This window comes from Malus sylvestris, chromosome 8 (genome assembly GCF_916048215.2).
Source record: "Malus sylvestris chromosome 8, drMalSylv7.2, whole genome shotgun sequence".
Taxonomy (NCBI): Eukaryota; Viridiplantae; Streptophyta; class Magnoliopsida; order Rosales; family Rosaceae; genus Malus; species Malus sylvestris.
The window spans coordinates 20,187,590-20,208,324 of record NC_062267.1 but is presented as its reverse complement, the minus strand read 5'-3'; the positions used below and the strand labels follow the sequence as shown (position 1 = coordinate 20,208,324).

The 20,735-nt window shown below is 42.4% G+C and overlaps 1 pseudogene; it reads left to right on the top strand.

Annotated features, from left to right (window-relative positions):
* The first annotated feature begins 151 nt into the window (after nucleotides 1–151).
* LOC126631423 (heat stress transcription factor B-2a-like) lies at nucleotides 152–17,943 on the top strand (annotated as a pseudogene).
* Nucleotides 17,944–20,735: the final 2,792 nt, after the last annotated feature.

Here is a 20,735-nt window from a genome sequence, read left to right as displayed (position 1 = left end):
CCCTCTGATCGGTTGTAGATGGCCTAAGGTTATGCAAAAATACCAATTACATAAAAAATCTCGTCAATTTACGACTCGAACTTATGTTCTAATGTGAATGTACCATCTTCATTATTTTTTGTTAATTTTTTTTCAAAACATATGATCTACAATGCGTGGGACGTATCTTATGCTTCCTCAAAGACAAATTGATTGTTTTTTTTTTTGAATAAATGATATTATCTATACTTAAGGATAGATGAGTGTACTTAGTCTCATAATGGGCTAACAATAATATGGTTCAAATTCCCGTTTGGCGATAATCAAACCTAAGACCTCTCACTTACAAGTGAAGATGAATATCATTAGACCGTAATACTAAGTGACAAGAAAAATTGTATTAAACATATATAATTTCTACTCCAAGTCATATATAGGAGCTGTGAAAACACTAAGGCGGCATATTTGTGTGAATGTGAGACTCTTTGCCTTCACATCTATACAATATCAAAATATGGAATCTTGGTGATAAATTAGTAAAATTTTTGTTTTATTGTATATGTAAACCTCTTATAAATTATGTGGTGTTTGGAAAATTTCCCTATTCCTTTATAAATTCCATTAAGTCCATTGTAGAAATGATTATAACTGTTATATTATCAAACTGCATCTTCGATTCTCCTTTGCATTAGTTATGTGTGAAGAGAATCGAAAATATGAGAAGAGAAGAGAGGTGGAAACCTAGTAGAGTTCAATGTGATACTTATGCCTAAACCCTTTGGATTTTCGGAATTTCAGACTAACATTTCATCCCAAAGTCTGAAATGTTTAAACACACTATTTTATTCATGCAATATCACTGGAAATGAGGATTATGTGTCGTCAATGCTTTTGCATGATTATGGAAAGTTACGCAGGCTGCTTAGCCGTGGATCCAGTCTTAAACCCTATAGTACAGAGGATAATTAGAAGCTTGAATATTGGTGCTGTGTTCAGTCTACACTAACTCGAAATTTTATTTTCTTTTTGCAAAAAGCCAACTCAAATTTACTTCAAGGAGAACCTCCCAATTTTTTGACTTTGTTCCAACCCTTGACACGACTAGTCATTTATAGTTTAAGAAATTGAATGGTTCCATGATGATAATTCTACAATAAAAATGCAAGTATTATCCCTTACTTAATTACTCTCCTAGATCCATAATTCTAGTCAGATTACATCCGTAATTTTCACAAATAAAATGAAACTTTTATTAGAGTATTATTTAAGATTTTTAAACAAACGGCATACATAAGGTCATACTTACTAACATTTTCTTTCATGTAACCACCAAGGCGAAGTCACCGATTAATCTCATTTTTATAAGAAAAAAAAAACATTTTCTTTCATTTGTTGTTAAATATTGAATATAATTATCATGAACTTCTTTAAAAAAATTTAAACAAAAAACACTGTAATTTCTCTCATGTGTTAACTTTTTTGTAACTTTAATAAAAACTTATAAAAGTAATATTTTGATAGAGACAACTAATCACATTACCAATATATTCTCCAATAAATATTGGTCCAACATTCGATGACAGCCCACCTCTATTAAATTGTGTTTTTTTAGATGAAGTACGATATACAGTGATGGAAGATTGAAAACATAAAAAGATAAGAATATGTTGCTAATAATGGATCTCGATCAAAATCTTGTCAGAAATTTCAACTAAGAGAAAATGAGCATTCCACACTAAGCAACTTATATATCATTGTTATCCTAAAACAAAATATCAGAAAATACATCTGGAAGTTCTTCGAAATAAGTTACTTGTTATTTAGTGTCAAACTTAACCCTTCTAGCCGATGAGCAGCCTTGTTCATTTCACGACGACCATACGACACTTTCCAATGAGAAAAGTAATCTCAGAATCATGCGAACATCCTCAAAAATATGTCCATACGGGCCATCGTTAGTACCATCTACCTTTTGTAGCTCTGCAATAATCATTAGAGCATCCCTTCCAATTCAAAATTTTCTCCCGCTACCACCTCCATAAAGCAAGCTGCTTCTCGTGCAGCCAATAATTCGGCCAGAAGCGGAGAATCAACCCCATTAAATCTCTTCCCCAAGGCAGCCATGAACTCGCCTTTCTATCTTTTCGCCAAGGCAGCCACGAACTCCCCTTTCTCGTCTCTCACCACCACCTGATGCCTCCCACCACGCCGCTATCGTCCCAAAGCCGTCAAAATTGCATTTCAACCACCCATTCTCAGGTTTCCTCCATTTTTTCGGCGACGGCAGTTGTTTCACTTTCTTTTATCCCATGCCATTTCTTGTATTCTGTCAACCATGCTTGAGCTTGATACTGAATATCCACCGGACTCTATTTGTCATACTCTTCCACAAGAACGAGTTGAGGTTTTGCCATAAACAATGATAAATTGCAAATATTACAAGTAGAATACTGAAGTTTCCAATCTTTTGGTGCCGTATGTGTTGATAAATATTGGCTTCACCATAAACATACAAATTAATTACGACACTGATATAGGGAATAATTAATTTCCACAGTCGTAGGAATGTACTCACTTTTGATTAGGGGAGTGTTAACGAAAAAGGTTTGGGCTAACTTTTATTTAATAAAAAATCACCCTAAACTATTATTTAATAAAAAAGGCTTAAATTTTAAAGAAAACTAATGAAAAAGGCTTGAAAACTTTGAGTTTTAATGATAAGGACAAAATAAAGGGTAAAGTGAATAGTACCAGGATTGACTTTTTAGTGTAAAAATGTGGTTTTTCGTTAAAGTGAACAGTACCGGGTGCTTTTCGTTAAAGTTCCCTAAATTTTAATCATAAGGACACAAAACTTATCTTTTAGGCCCTACAAAAAATAAAACACACGGGCTCAAAAAAATGCCCAAACCGGATAACAATTAATATTCCAAAATTGCCCCTAACGGAGCCTATCCCAGGCTCGTTAGCCAAACTAACGGTTACAATCCCAAAATCACTCCTCCATCCAACGCCATTACGATCGGCATACCTACCCCTTCAAACCACACTAAAAAACCGAAACCTCCATTGCTCGAAACCTCAAGTTCTCAAACCAATTTCAACTTCGACTCAAGTTTTCAAACAATAATCTACACATCAAATCTGGAATTCCTCAACCCAAAAATTGCATTTGAAGACGAAAAACTGAAAAAATTCAAGATATATATTTGCAGAGTTCAAATTGGAGAAACAAAGCTATGAACCTAGAAATAAGTTGTGTCGGACCGATGGGAATTCTTGAACGATAACTTTCGGAGAGGCGAGAAGCGACTTCTTTGCGAAATACAACGCCGAAAAATTAACCCTTCGCCATCGCAGGTGGCGTCGGTTTGGGCGGTTCCGACGGCAAAACCGATGATCTCCCCGTCGAACTCCGGTGACGAGCAGGTGATGTCTTCGAGTTCATCGCCGATCAAAGCATCGTCGGAGATTATGGACGAGAACGAGAGGCTGAGGAAAGAGAACATGTAGCTCACTAAGGAGCTAGCGGAGGTGAAGTCCCTCTGCAACAACATCTTCACCATGGTATCGAATTACGCTTGCGCCCAATCGGAGAGCGGTTTCCCAGAGCTAAAACCGCTTGATTTGATGCTGTTTAGGCCCAAAATATCAGTTTGGGCCGAGTATAGAATTATTCTAGGCCCAACGTTTAGTTCTGGACCGGTTAGGTGATGGGCTTCCAAACTTGGGTCGGTTAAGCCATGCTGCAAGACGAGTCGAATTCTGGTGCAATGAGGAGTCTCGGCAAGATTAATAACCTGGAAGTGAATTCGGCTTAATAAAAGGCTAGGTTCACAATTATGGTGAAAATAGGACTGGTTGAGTTGGTATTTGATCAGGAGAAGAAGTCCTAATCCGGGTAGGGTTGTAACTCGACCTTGAAGGTATCCGGTGCTATAAATAGATGAGGCTGTTCATCATTCAGGCTCCCCTCCAATTCAACACACAACTGCCCTACGCAAATTCTCTCAACAACTTTGAGATTTTTATTTTCTCTTTTCACTGACACATCTTCCGTTGGCATCAACAGCACTGTGGCGACGACGGTTGGTTACCTATCCAAGTCTCGGTCGAGAAGGATTTCTGAATCCTTATTGATTGAGGTCATCTCATTAGCCTTCTCGGCGAAGTGAGGTGTTACATTTTACTGAGCTCGGCGCATTGCACGCCGAGTTATTTTATGATTGGATATTCTCAAGTGGGATTTAGAGTTCGGCATTCAGACGGCCAAACCACGTTCACTATTAAGACTTATATTTGCTTTGAGTATTTGTGCCCTTACACTTTGGTGTCGATTCGGCGTGAGTTTACTCTGACGAATAACATCATTGTGACCGAATCTGACGACGACGATTCGTGAACTTCGTAAGAATAGTAGCCTTGTCTTCAGGATCGAGAACCCAAGAAGCCGAGACGCGTTCCTTCTTCGGTCGCAATCGCAAGACGCAGAAGTCAGCCGTGCACCCAACGTAACATCAACAAATTTACTCCTCGACCGATGAGTTGGCACGCCCCGCATTCACCGAAGGACTTAGTTAGCTTATAGATTACTCGGCTTGCGCGCCACGTAGGCTTGGTAGTTTTTAGGGTCAACATTTTGGCATGCCCAGTGGTACCCAGTGCTAAACTACGAAGTTCATGCCAATTAAAACGCGATCGATAAAAAAGAAAACAGCTATGGGAAAATCAACAGCCGATTTACCAATTCAGAACATAGGACAAAGTGTGCCGCAGACGCAGAATTCCATTAGCGCCGTGATACCTGAGGCCACAAGCGCGATTCGTCGAGAAAGGGAAGTTAATCTTGGCGGTCAGTCGCGCAGTCTTGAAGTCCCTAACAGGAACACCTGCGTTCTCAATGAAAGGATAGTGGAGGATTGTGACGAGGATGGTGGCGAGAGAACTGATCCACCAACAAGATCGTTTCTTCGCAAACGACTTGACGAGCAATCTCGGACGGTTGAACATACGTTTAGTTGAGGAATCGATAAACTTCATGATGTGATACGCAATACCAGTGAGGCATAAACTAGATTACTCAAAGTACTGGTTAGTAAGGTCAGCGACGGTAGGTCTTTCGATCTTGCCCAACACTTGCCACAAAAAAATAATCTATTACCAATTGCATTGGCCGAGTCAACCCATGTTCGGCTCAAACCAATTAACTTGGAAAAAGAAGGAGGATCAAATAGTAGGTCAGACGGATCCGACCAGCGGGCGAAGGCAACACCCGTCGATATGACTGAGGTCCAATGGATGATCGATTTGGCCATGAAGAAAGGGCCGACGTTCCCTAAATTTATACATCCGTATCCGGCTTATGTGGAACAGTTCGAATACCCTAGAGGTTTCAAAATCCTGGATTTTAGCCTTTTCGCCGGAGAATCATCCTTATCCTCGTTGGAACATGTGGCTCGTTTCACTGTGCAATGCGGAGATGTCAATAGTGACTTTCACAAGCTGCGACTGTTCAACTTTTCGCTGACCGGTTCAGCATTTGCTTGGTATATCAACCTCCCACCGAATTATGTCCAAAGCTGGGAGAAGTTGGTCGAGAAATTTCATGAGTAGTTTTATCGGCTAGGGATGGAAGTGTCAATATCCTCGTTAGCAATGATGGCTTAAGCATCCGACGAGTCACCAATGGATTATCTTACTAGATTTAAATCAGTCAGGAATTGGTGCTGAGTACCTCTCCCTGAAGTCGAGTTCGTTAGACTTGCTTTGAATGGTCTTAACGTAGAATACAAAAAGAAATTCTTGGAGGCAAACTTTCGGGATATGTATGAACTAGCCCAGCATGTCGAGCAATATGATTATTTGCTCCGTGAAGAGAAGATCTCGAAAGCTCCGTCCAGAGGGACGATCTACAAAAATCCCACTGTCAGTTATGCATCGGCCGAAGGTGAATGTGTTAGCGTGGATGCAGCCGAGATAGTCATAGATAAGCCATACGTTTGCAAGGCACTGACTCAAATTGACTCTAAGGAAGTCAAAACCCGCTCGGCTCCGAAGAAACAATGAAAACGTCAAAAGTCTATACTTTTGATATTACAAAGGCCGATGTAATTTTTGATCAATTGCTATCAACGAAGATCATCAAACTTCGACCTGGGCATACCTTTCCCAAGGCCGAAGAGCTTAAAGGAAATATATATTGCAAATACCATAATTCAAGCAAACATAAGACAAATAATTGCATCGTATTTCGAGACAACGTCCAAAGTTGGATTGATAATGAAAAACATAGATTTCCGGAGAAGAAGATGAGTGTTGATACTGACCCATTTCCCATGGCAACAGTAAATATGGTAGATGCGTGCCTACCTAAGGACAAAGGAAAAGGGAAAGCCGAAGCTGTTATGACGCAACGCTTTCTGAATCAGAATTCTCAGCCACGTTTCATGGCTGACTTTCGTTCAAACAAACCACCTACAGCTCTAACGGGACCCGCTATTGTCAAGCCCATGACAGATTACAGCACTGATGAAGACAGTGGGACGGCGGTTTTATGCAGTAAATGTAAAGCAAATGTCAACACCGAGCCAAAGGAAAAGTCCTCTCCACCTATAATGGAACAACCTACAGCCGCAACACAGCAAAAGGTGATCAACGCATGCTAACATCAAGGGGTTTTTGATAGGCTCGGTCCTAAAGTAAGGGTGGAAGAGACACATTCAGTCAGACGGTGCTTCGATTTTGATGCTCATTTTTATGACAAGGATTATTATATACGTAACTCTAGCAGCTCGGAATCATCGCAGAGCTAAAAAACTTTCAAACCTCCCAAACCTCGAGACCAGCGTTGGTATACATATCACTCTTCGAAAGGCGTCTACACTGCACTGTCTAAATCCCAGAAACGTCGGCACCAAAGAATAGACTGCATGGCCCGTCGACAGGCAGCCCAAGAAACTTCGGTCCCTAAATGGCGATTGAAGGAAACAATTGCCAACGATGATGAACGACCATCTCCAACGATTATGACAGAGTTGGTTCAAGGGAAACGGCTGGTCAATCAAGATATCAAAACCACGTTTGAAGAGGCTGATAAATGGATCAAACTTCTTCTTCGGCTCGGGGAGATGAAGGCACGCTTTGAGCATTTCAGGCAAGAAGCTGAAAGCAAATTGCCCCCACCAGCCACACGAGAACCTTTGATCAAAATTCGACAGAATTTACATCCACCATTCCTCGGGAAGGCCTTGGAATATATATGAGAGTTTCATAAGAAATATTCGGCCAATGATCTGTATGGTTTGCCGAAAGCATGTTAAGATACAATCGATCTCGTCTTAACTTGCCCGGATGCCGAGCGAATTATTCAAAAGACCTTAGACCCATGATTGAAAGCTAGGTTCCAGCCAATACGAGAAGCTCGTGTCCTTGGTTTTGAAGTCGACCCATACATTGATATCAATGCAGCCGACCTTCCCTTCTCAATGGAGGACTTTAAGTATTTACGATACCATTTCGAAGTCTTTTCTGCTGTTTCTCTCTTCGGCCTTACGGCCGATGAAATAACACGAGTCGCACGGTTGGATGCTTATCTCGACACCAGGGATGCCCGTATAATGTACCAAGAGTAAACTCGTATCCTGGTACCAATCCCAGGCACACTTTTGATCTCAGACTCATCTGAGGCACCTACGCAGAACCAACAGGCTGCCGAAGAGACACCAAGGGCACAAACTATTGAAGGAGCATAGGAGTCTCTTGGTACAACTTTGATGGAAGCGGATGCCGCAGTCGGTGACCCGAAAAGAGAAGAGGCTGAAGAAAATGATCGCAACCTGATGGGCCCGCCAGTCTTGAATAACATGGAAATCAGTATGGTCCATGTTTTACCCGCTGATTTTCAGTCGAGCACAGCTCAACTGAATTTCCTCGATGGCGACGTAGTTGCCGAGGAAGTCGGTCACATTGATTTTGTAACCATTGCTGAAGTCGAGTCGACAACAAAAGATGACAATCTCAAGGTAACTTTGGCTAAATTGTTTCCTCGTTCCTCATCGGCAAAACTTCATCATTTGAAGCCATTGTACGTAACGACCCATATTGAAGGGTATCTAGTCTCCAAAGTTTTTGTCGACTGTGGAGCCACTGTCAATATCATGCCTGTAAACGTCATGAAGGCATTACGTCGCTCCAATGATGAACTTATTCCCTCCGGGATCACAATGAGCAGTTTCGTCGGAGACAAATCCCACACCAAATGGGTGCTTCCTTTAGCGGTAAACATTGTCGATCGTAATCACATAACCGTCTTTTTTATTGTCGACTCCAAGACCGAGTATAATGCACTGCTCAGTCGCGACTGGATTCATCAAACCAGCTGTATTACTTCATCATTGTATCAAGTGCTCATTTTTTGGGATGGCAAATCGGTCATTGTTCACCCGACCGATAGTTAGCCCTTCGAAGCTAACATGATCCAAGCATGGTACTATGATGACCACGTCGGCTACATCACCCTACAGGGTTTCAATGATGAAGGACGGCCGACTCAGATTTCTGTTTAAAAAGCTATCGAGGTTGGCACCGAAACTGTCCACCAGGATTCGACGAGACTCGGTTTAGCTAACTTCATCCTCGACCCCGATGATTGACACCGATCGGGAACAACATCAGGCCGAGGTTTCATATATTATGGAACGACTGCTGTCTCATTGGTATACTATATCTAAGCAACCAAATTCGGGCGTTAACCTCGTCGAGTTCCTCGTCGAAGGAGATAATGGTCCTGTCTTATCTCTTGACAAAATTTAAGCTACCCCGACCGAGCTCGAAGACAATCGGCCCCAAGTTAAGGACCTCTTGGAAGAAATTAATGTTGGGACGGCCGATGACCCACGACCTTTATTTATTAGTGCTTTACTTCCCCAACCTATGAAAGCCGAACTTTGTGCCCTGCTTGAGGAATTCAAAGATTGTTTTGCTTAGAGCTACCATGAAATGTCTGGCTTATATCGCATTCTCATCGAGCATGAGTTACGTATTAAACCTGGATGTAAACCTTTCCGTCAACCAGCTCGAGAATTCTCGACCGAAGTGCAACTCGGTATCAAGGATGAACTGGTTCAGCTTTTAAAAGCAGGGTTCATTCGGACAGCTCGATACGTTGAATGGTTGGCCAATATCGTTCATGTTTTAAAGAAAAGTGGTGCATTACGCATTTGCATTGACTTCAGAAATCTGAATCTGGCAACTTTCAAAGATGAGTATACAATGCCGATTTCGAATTTGTTAATCGATGCCGCGGCGAATCATGCGATCTTATCTTTTATGGATGGCCATGCCGGGTGCAACCAAATTTCATTGCTGAAGACGATGTGCACAAGACTGTTTTTCGTTGCCCGGGGGCACTCGGCACTTACGAATGGGTTGTCATGCCATTCGACCTCAAGAACACCGGCGTCACATACCAACGAGCAATGAACACCATATTTCATGATTTAATTAGAACCATCGTCGAAGTCTACATCGACGACGTTGTAATTAAATCTAAACACCGGCAGACACATCTGGATGATCTCCGACAGGCTTTCCTCCGTATGCGTCAACAAAATCTCAAAATGAATCTTGCTAAATGTGCCTTCGGTGTGTCGGTCGGTAATTTTCTCGGCTTCCTCATGCATCACTGTGGGATTGAAGTGGATGAAAATAAAGCACGCGCAATCATCAATGCTCCACCCCCGACAATGAAGAAACAACTACAATCCTTACTCGGTAAGATAAATTTTCTCCGCCGATTTATAGCTAACTCGGCGGGTAAAATGAAAGCGTTCTCTACGCTTTTGAAACTTAATGACTCAGATAAATTTGAGTGGAAAGACGAGCATCAGGCGGTGTTTACGTAAATCAAAGTCTCCCTCACGACACCGCCTGTCCTTGTCCCACCCCGGGGCGGTAAGCCTCTCAAGCTATATATCTCGGCAGTCGAAGAGTCCATCGGCTGCCTCCTCGCGCAAGACAACGATGCCGGACGAGAACAGGCTATTTTCTACCTCAGTCGAAATCTTAATAAACCAGAGATCAATTATTCCGCTGCCGAGAAACTCTGTCTCATCGTATTTTTCACCGCCTCCAAGCTTCGACATTACATGCTCCCATCGGTCACATAAGTCATTGCCCAGACCGACGTCATCCGCTACATGCTCACCCGGCCAATCGTAAAAGGTCGAATTGGGAAGTGGACAATGGCGTTGTTCGAGTTTAGCTTGCAATACGTGCCCCAGAAAGAGGTCAAAGGCCATGCACTGGCTAATTTCCTCGCTCAACACCCTTCCCCCTATGGTTTGGAGGGCACCGACGTCGAAATCGGCATGGTTGCAACGCGCGATAACTATTGGACGATGTACTTTGACGGCTCAAGTACTTCATACTCGGCTGGCTTTGGCATTGTCATTCAATCCCCAAACCACGATCGTTGGTATTTTTCGCTCAAGTTGGATTTTGAATGAACAAATAATCAGGCCGAATATGAAGCCCTCATCATCGGCCTTGACATCCTTTATAACTTGCGGGCAACCCGTGCCCTCATCCTCGGTGACTTCGAACTTGTGATTAACCAACTTAATAGGTCTTTTCGATGCATGAGTTGTACCCTGGCACCCTACCACATGGCCGTCAGTTATTTGGTCGAATCCTTCGACGGTATTACATTTGAACATATTTATCGGATCCATAATACCGACGCAGACGAATTGGCTCAAATTGCCTCCGGTGCATAACTCCTGGGGGGCAAGCTAGGCCGAGAAATACCCGTGTTACGACAGCTATACCCAGCCTTGGTTAATCAGTAAGTCATCCGACGCGACAATATGATACGCACCAGAGTCATGTCCTTACCATCGTTATTAGACTAACAAGACCTTATAGAAGTTTGCGCCGTCGAGGCAATACCGGATGATTGGAGAAAGCCTATTATGCAGTATCTTGACAATCCCAATGGCAAACACAGTCGCAAGACAAGAGTTCACACCACAAACTATGTCACGTACCAAAACGAGTTATACCGAAAGGGTGAGGATGGTCTACTACTGCTATGCCTCGGCCCCCAAGAAAGTGGTCAAGCAATCACAGAAGTCCATGAAGGGGTTTGCGGAGCTCATCAGTCCGGACGTAAAATGCGGTGGTTGCTTCGACGACACGGTTATTTTTGGCCAAGAATATTAAAGGATTGTATCGAGTTAGCACGAGGGTGCATACAGTGTCAGATTCATGGTCCTATACAACGGGTCTCGACCGAGTCATCACATTCGGTCACTAAACCATGGCCATTTAGAGGATGAGCCATGGACATAATCGGTAAAATCACACCATCTTTCGGGGCTGCCAAGCATGCATGGATACTGGTAGCAATCGATTACTTCACTAAGTGGGTCGAAGCAAAATCGTATGCCGAGCTAACATCTAAAGAAGTTTGTGACTTTATGGAAGAACACATTATGACCAGATTCAGCGTACCAGAAACGATTATAACTGATAATGGCACAATCTTTACAGTCAAGAGGTTTAAATAATATACGGTAAGTTTGAAAATTCAGCTTGAACAGTCTACACCATATTATCCACAAGAAAATGGGCAGGCCGAGGCAAGCAACAAAGTGTTGATCGTCATTCTCGAGAAAATAATAAAAGAGAGGCCTGGCATGTGGCATTTGAAGTTAAATGAGGCTTTATGGGCATATCGAACATCACTTGGATCGGCGACTGGGACAACCCCGTATACACTAACCTACGGATACGACGCAATGTTACCAGTCGAGCTAAGCATAAATTCATTACGAACAATTGAATAGAGTAGTCTGTTTAACGCCGAATATAATCAGTCGATGAGACAGGAGTTAGAAGACTTAGAAGAAGCGCGACTCGACTCTTATAACTTGCTGGTGGCATAAAAATAGATTACCGAGCGAGCATACAATCAAAAGGTCCGACAGAAAACATTTGGCGAAGGAGAATTAGTTTGGCAAACAGTGTTGCCCGTAGGACTTAAAGACCCTAGGTTCGGTAAATGGTCGCCGACTTGGGAAGGGCCTTTCGTCATACATAAGGTTCTCAGCAAAAACGCATATCATCTTAGAAACCGGACTGGTTTAGTTCACAAATTGCCAATCAATGGGAAGTTTTTAAAGAAGTACTATCTGGTCACATGGGAAATGCGAGAATAGAAATTCATTTCATTAAGATCGGTAGAAGAATACACAAATTGAGTTGGTTGATCAGTTTACATTTAAATAAATTCAGGGCGAAGAAGGAAGAAGAGTGCCGAGAAGAGCCTTAAGCTCCAGCCACCGCACCTCGCCCATTATGACCTCGGCCTACCGGTTCTTCTTGTCCATCTTCAACTGCTCGATTCGTTTTGCGCTCGTCACATACTCAGTCAGATAATCTCTGCCGCCCAACTCGAAGTCTTTCGCAATCTCAGAACAATAACCGATCTTCGTTCTACCAGTTCAGCTATTTAACGGTCAAGGTCTGCCAAAGCTTCCCCTTTCACCTTTAAAGCATCAATCTTCGGACGAAGAGCGTTTTGGACGACCATGGCAGCTTTCAGATCTTGTTCAGCCCGAAGAGCGTTCTCAAGGACACTAAAAGTCTCCCGAACTCGTTCTAAGGCAGACGACACCTGAATGATGGCTTCGGTGCTTATTTGACCATCTGCGCCGAGGTCGTTTAGGCAGACACCCAATAAATCGAGGCCTTTGCATTCAAGGACTTGCGATGTAGAGAGAGAGAAAACTTCTTGCACCCGCACCAGAGCAATTGAATCAGCGGGGTCAGTTGTAGGGGCCGAAGGGCCAGCCGTTCCAGCGGTACTTGACATGAGGGCTTTGAACTCGACTTCCCATGAAGCCTGCACACAAAAATTAGTTTAAGCTTAAGGAAATCACGAAAAAGGTAGCAAGAAGGTTTTGTTTTTAAACCTGCTGGGAGGAGACTTCGGCCATGTCTTCAAGATCGTTGCTCGAACCTAAAGAACTTAATGGCTGAGGCCAGTATCTTAGATTGCTTCTCAGTTCACGTGGCCGATGGAGGTTATCTACGTTCGAGGGCCACGGAGGCGGCCAAGAAATATAGATACCACCATTCGGTGCATAAAATTTTAGATGAAAATAGTGTACAGGCACCTGACATTTAGTATTTTCCTGATTTAGAGTTCCATGGCAGAGAAATAACCAAGGAAAGGCGGTAGGGGGTACTTACAAAGGCCGAAGTGGCTTCCTGCGAAGGGATATTGAGGTCCTGGTCCTGCGGATGAACGGGCGTTTTCGCCATCGCTTCTGGCTCTCCTACAGGTCGTTTGCCATGGTCGGCCGTAGAGGGGCCGACTTGGATAGCCGCCTCGAACATAGGAGGAGGCACCTGACATTTAGTATTTTCCTGGTTTAGAGTTCTATGGCAGAGAAATAACCAAGGAAAGGCGGTAGGGGATATTTACGAAGGTCGAAGTGGCTTCCTGCGGAGAAATATTGAGGTCCTGATCTTGCAGATGAACGGGCGTTTTTGCCGTCGCTTCTAGCTCACCGGCAGGTCGTTTGCTATGGTCGACCGTAGAAAGGCCGACTTGGACAGCCGCCTCGGACACAGGAGGAGGTTGACGGCGAGATTGAAAGCGACTCGTCAGTGGAACCTCGTCGCTCCCGTCGCTTTCTTCTAGAACGAAGGCCGAGGGTTTTGGATTTTTAGGATAAGTTCCTTCGGTCACAGGGACTACCTCTTCCGGGACGGGTGTAGCCTTGACCGGTGGAACAACAACTGGTTTACCAACTTTAGAAACAGGCCTTACTTGGACTGTTTTTTCAGCCGGAACGGACCGCTTCTCAACCAAAGCTTGGGTGATGAGGGGAGAAAGGGAAACACTGGGAGTCGTCGCCCCCGTCGTTTGACTAGAGATAACGTGAATCTCCCGTTCCCCTTTCTTTGCCAGCTTTTTGACCTGTTTGGCGGGCCGAGGAGCTTCGATGACCGGCTCAACCTCCTGACGAGGCCGTTTGCTCAGCACGACCTGCACAGCGGCCTTAGTCCTCTTAGAAACGACAGATTTTTTCTCGACTGCAGCCGCATCGACCACTTCCACCTTTTTCAATGGCTGATTAACTAGAAAAGTAAAAGCAAATCAGCAAAGCCGATCAATAGTTCAAAATTGAAGGAAAAAGGTAGAAATAAACTGTTACCTTGGGGTTGGGGGGCAGGAGCCTTCTTAAGTCGATCACCGAAGATTTTGTTCATGACGGTTTCGACCGGAACACCAAAAAACTGTTGGGTATACTCTTCCCACCAATCACCGAAGGTGTCAGTGCAAAGAAGTTCTGGAGTGATCGGTCGAAGATGAAATTTTTGGCACCGCTCCTGGAACTCTCTTTTGGCGTCGTTGCATTCCTTCTCTGAAGAGCCAGGTTCACGTTCGCGACTTAGGACGGACCGTGAGGAGATAAGGGGGACTAGGCAACCTTGAAGGTAGCCTAGCTACCGAGCGAGGAAGTTGGGGTGATACACTTCCCAACTCGCTCGGTGACCCTCACAGCCGAGAGGTAAGTCTCGGGCAAGCACGAAAGACCCCTATGATTGATGAAGGTTGGCATCTTCGTCCGCGCCCCATGCTAATGTAGGGAGTCTGATTGACGAAGGATATTCTCGACGGTGGTAGATCAAGAACTCATTATCAGAAAGGTCGTCAAGAGCGAAAAGTATCTGAACACTTCTTCGGCTTGGTGAGGGGGGATTGGCCGAAAAGCCAGCGAGAAATCAACAATCGTTGGCTGAAGAGGAGCAAAGTAGACCTATAGCCAGAGTTGGAAGACCTAGAGGGGACCATTCTGCTACGGATCGACCTTATCTAGGGTCGTTTTGACCAAGCAGCGTAGGAGATGGGCGAAAATGGCCGGGCTGAGTGCTAGAGTGTGACCGCTAGCTAGGGCTTCGGCCATGGGCATATTCTCGACCAGACACTTATTGGATTTGGTACAACAGATAAATTTGTTGTACCAATAGAAAAGGAAAGCCTCGTGTTCTCTTTCTCGCAGAGCCTCTTCTCCTCGGCCGTCAAAATGGAGATAGAGGGTGTTATAGTTGAAGAAGTTTTTGTGAAGCTTGTGAACCTCTTCTTTCGAAGGTATTTGGCCTTCACCGCTTAACGTCTCAAGAGCCCGCTTGTCGAAGAGCGCCTTCAAGTTAAGGTTCAACGAGTACCTAGAGAGGGCAGCGTCGATTGGGATTCCAGTCGGGGAAGTCCCCAAGATGGCAGTGAGATCAAGGATGGTGGGGCAAATGGGGCCGAGAGGGAGGACCATAGTGTTAGTGGCCGAACACCAGAAACATAAGGTCGCTAGGAGAAGCTTCTTGTCCAGGATGACCTCCATGGACGAAAAATGAATGGCGTCGTAAATGTCGAGGACTTTCCATTGCTCGTCGAAGAGCTTTTCCATTCGTACAACCCAGGCTACCCAGGTTGTAGTGGTCGAGGGCCAAGAGCCTTGGGGCCTTACCACATCCCACTTCGGCCATTCAAACCCTTGTAGCAAGGGTGACAGGCAGTGCTTCTGGAGAAGCCCAGTGATGGTTGATGGTACTGTCGCTTTAAAGAGAGAACCCAAGATTTGATGAGGGGTGCTCATGTCACTTTCGAATCGTATGGTTTTGATCGAACTTCGATCAATAATGTTCTGACATTGGTCGCATTCCTTGGAAAGCTTGGAGATGAAGGAAGCCATTGTAAGGGGATTAAAAGAATGCGAGACGAAATGAGCTTTTCTGGGTTGGGAGATTTGAAGACGAAGATCCGGAGGGAAGGAGTGCACCAGAGAGAAATGGCAAGAATTTCAGAAAATTTGAAAGCGTAAAGTACAAATGAGAGAATTTCAGTATTTATAGATTGGTGGAAGGAAGGGCAATCGTTCGAAATTCAAAATGAAGGGTAAAATCGATCGAGAAATTCGCTAATCATTATGAACATTTAGAAAATCTAGTTGAGAAGACCGATGGTTTCGTGTTTCGGGTGACACACGATTGCGTGTGGCGGCGAGATTTATGGTGAAAAATGTTTTGGCGTCCTCACGATGCTGAATGGTTCGTAGATCGAGGCGGCATGGTTGTGTTCAACAACGAGGTCATGATGATATGACGGTTTAGGGAGCCGCACATTTTAAACGTCATTATTGGGGATTAGCTGTATAAAAGGATGTCATGTGGTGTATTGGTTAGCAGGATCAAGATCGTGCAATCGTGTTCAACAAATGCACCTCAGAAATAAGAGCAATTGGTTAGCAGGATCAAGATCGTGCAATCGTCTTTAAGGCCGGGGCTCGACCAGAGGATTCAGGCCGAGGACCTCAGAAGCGAGTGGGCAATGTTTGGGCCCAAAATATCAGTTTGGGCCGAGTATAGAATTATTCTCGGCCCAACGTTTAGTTCTGGACCGGTTAGGTCGTGGGCTTCCAAACTTGGGTCGGTTAAGCCATGCTGCAAGAAGAGTCGAATTCTGGTGCAATGAGGAGTCTCGGCAAGATTAATAACCCGGAAGTGAATCCGGCTTAATAAAAGGCTAGGTTCACAATTATGGTGAAAATAGGACTGGTCGAGTTGGTATTTGATCAGGAGAAGAAGTCCTAATCCGGGTAGGGTTGTAACTCGACCTTGAAGGTATCCGGTGCTATAAATAGAGGAGGTTGTACATCATTCAGGCTCCCCTCCAATTCAACACACAACTGCCCTACGCAAATTCTCTCAACAACTTTGAGATTTTTATTTTCTCTTTTCGCTGACACATCTTCTGTTGGCATCAACAGCACTGTGAAAGCAACCGGTGATATCTTAAGTCGGCATAGATAACTCTGTCGTCATAGAATCAGCCGATCTCGTAGCATCTTCCGTTGGCATCAACAGCACTACGGCGAGGACGGTTGGTTACCAATCTAAGTCTCGGTTGAGAATGATTTTCGAATCCTTATTGATTGAGGTCATCTGATTAGCCTTCTCGGCGAAGTGAGGTGTTACATTTTACTGAGCTTGGCGCATTGCACGCCGAGTTATTTTATGATTGGATATTCTCAAGTGGGATTTAGAGTTCGGCATTCAGACGGCCGAAACACGTTCACTATTAAGACTTATATTCGCTTTGAGTATTTGTGCCCTTATACTTTGGTGTCGATTCGGCGTAAGTTTACTCTGACGAATAACATCACTGTAATCGAATCCGACGACGACGATTCGTGAACTTTGTAAGAATAATAGCCTTATCTTCAGGTTTGAGAACCCAAGAGGCCGAGACGCGTTCCTTCCTCGGTCGCAATCGTAAGACGCAGAAGTTAGCCGCGCACCCAACGCAACATCAATAAATTTACTCCTCGACCGAGCTCGGCCGACGAGTTGGCACGCCCCACATTCACCGAAGGACGTAGTTAGCTTATAGATTACTCGGCCTGCACGCCACATAGGCTTGGTAGTTTTTAGGGTCAACAGATGCCCAAGAAGCGTTTATCCGAAAAGAGGGAGAGCGAAGAGGAGGAAGAGGCGAGTCCGAAGCTTTTCGGGATGGTGATTGGGGCCAAGCACGCGAGAGAGGCCAGCGGCGACGGCGTAGAGAACGATGAGACCGACTTGCGGCTTCAGCAACCGAGCGCTAGGGAGGTTAAATCAAAGCCATCGGATATTGGTCATAAGGAAACGTGGTGGCTAAAGCAGTGCCACATGGCTAATCAAAGGGTGTGTAATTGATCATCAGTTAGAAGCAATGATAGATATTAGATGAAGTTGTACTTGGAAGAACCAGGATTGAGGCACGTGTTAAAAATGGGTTCACGTGCGTTGTCAACCTCTAGAGGGGCCCATTCCCTTCAAGAAGTTTCTTAGACTTTCTTCTCTTTTTGCTTTATGAATTTTAGAAATAACACTTTTGTTTTGTCTTCTGCCTTTTGATTTTGCATGATATTCTGCATAGAATCTGATTAAATGTTCCCCACTTCCCACAAAGACAGAAAAAGAAAAAGGTGAAATAATAAATCTACTAGAAATCAAAGTTGGGAAAGACGAAATCCAAAGCAACGAATCAATATGAAAGATTTAACGGCTTAAAATTCTTGTGTTCATCGGTAATATAAAATCCTTTTATTTTTGTGTCACCTGATTTTTCAACCTTTCATTGACTATTTCTATAACTGAACACGATTATTATCATTATTTCTTAAACTGAACAGTTGTACTATCACTATTTCTTAAACTGAATACTAACTATTTCGTAAACTGAATATTAATTATTTCGTAAACTTAACATTGACTATTTCTTAAACTGAACCGACTATTTCTTACAGTGAACATTAGTACTATCACTATTTCTTAAATTAAACACTGATTATTTCTTAAACTGAACGCTGACTATTTCTATAACTGAACACGAGTATTATCATTATTTCTTAAACTGAACACTGGTACTATCACTATTTCTTAAACTGAATACTAACTATTTCGTAAACTGAATATTAACTATTTTGTAAACTGAACATTAACTATTACGTAAACTAAACCGACTATTTCTTAAACTGAACCTACTATTTCTTAAAGTGAACACTAGTACTATCACTATTTCTTAAATTAAACACTGATTATTTCTTAAACTGAACGCTGACTATTTCTATAACTGAACACGAGTATTATCATTATTTCTTAAACTGAACACTGATACTATCACTATTTCTTAAACTGAATACTGACTAGTTCGTAAACTGAACATTGACTATTTCGTAAACTGAATCGACTATTTCGTAAACTGAATCGACTATTTCATAAACTAATTCGACTATTTCTTAAATTGAACACTAGTACTATCACTATTTCTTAAATTAAACACTGATTATTTCTTAAGCTGAACACTGACTATTTCTATAACTGAACACAAGTATTATCATTATTTCTTAAACTGAACACTTGTACTATCACTATTTCTTAAACAGAATACTGACTATTTCGTAAACTAAAGATTGACTATTTCGTACACTGAACCGACTATTTCTCAAACTGAACACTGACTATTTTTTAAACAGAACACCCACTATTTCTAGAATTGAACACATGTATTATCGTTATTTCTTAAATTGAACACTGGTACTATCACTATTTCATAAATTGAATATTGACTATTTCGTAAATTGAATTTTGACTATTTCTTAAATTAAATATTGACTATTTCTTAAATTGAACTGTGATACTACCAGGAAGGATATACAAGATGGGAAAGAGAAAAGGAAGCTTATCAAGCATTTGAGTGTATCTCATTACCATGATTCCAGCTCCTATTACAATACCCATTAGGAAATTAGGAACCACAAGCTTATGAGCGTGCAAGGCGCACACCAATCCGTGTTCAGTTTCAGAAATAGTCAATTTACAAAATAGTGTAATACTGTGTTCAGTTTCATAAATAGTAATCGAGTTCAGTTTTAGAAATATTACCCTATTTAGTTTCAGAAATAGTCGGTTTAAGAAACAGTGTAGTACTCGTGTCAATTTCAGAAATAGGAACCGCGTTCAGGTTGAGAAATAATATCCGTATTCAATTTCAGAATTAGTCGATTTAAGAAATAGTGTAGTACTAGTGTTCATTTTTTCAGAAATAGTCAATGTTTAATTTTAGAAATAGTATAATACATGTGTTCAGTTTTAACAATAATGATAATACTAGTGTACAATTTAAGAAAGTGACAATCTTGTGTTCAATGATCAGTTTAAGAAATAGTGTAGTATTAGTTTCAGAACTAACGCCGAAGCTAGAGCCTAACTTTCTGTTCCAATCTAAGTTCCAAGCTCTATGAAATTGATCACAACTAACGCCGTGTACATTTGCACTCTTTTCTTTTGTTTTTTAATATCTCTATATAGATATAATACTAATATTATGTATGCAACTACTACAACATATGCCTGCATTGTGACTGACGAGTAGGAAGAGAGATGAAAATTTGAGAAGTGGTGATCGCTATTTATAGATGTGGAGGTCGGCTACAATCCTACTAAGGCTTAGTAGCCAAGTACTTAGCAGCCAAGTAAATATGTCGATAAATGTAGGGTAAATGACTAGGCTTGTGAAGGTATTTGTGTTAACAACATGCCAGCATAATCATCTAAGGAAATCGACACATGCATGAAAACGTGTCAATTAACTAGCAACATCATTGAACAAATGTTGCCACGTTTTGTGTAGGTCTCGCCTTGATGTGAAAAATAAGTTAACACACAAAATCAAACCCTCTTTTTATCAATTGTAGCAAAGTATGTAAATAGGGATCGTTCTAGACCGGGGATTAGGAGGGATTGCTAAACACTTGAAAACTGACTTAGAAATGTAAAAACAAAGTTTAAAGCACTAGATTAGACTTAAAGAATGCAAAACTCACGTTAAAATACTAAAACGAACCAAAAGAATCAAAATAGCAACCAAACACTCAAAACTGCCTAAAAACCACTTTCTGGGCAGTTTTGAACACAAAACACTAATTTGGACGAATTTGGGTTTTAACTTGTACCAAAACACTTAAAAACATAAACCAACACACTTTCTAACTAATCTAGGACTTCAAAATAAATGGGGAATTGATTTGGACGAAAATGAACTAAATGGACAGATTGCAAGGAAAACAGATTGTAATAGAAACAGATTGTAACACAAAGTTATGAATAATCAATGGATGATGGAATGGCTAAGGGGTTCTTCTCCA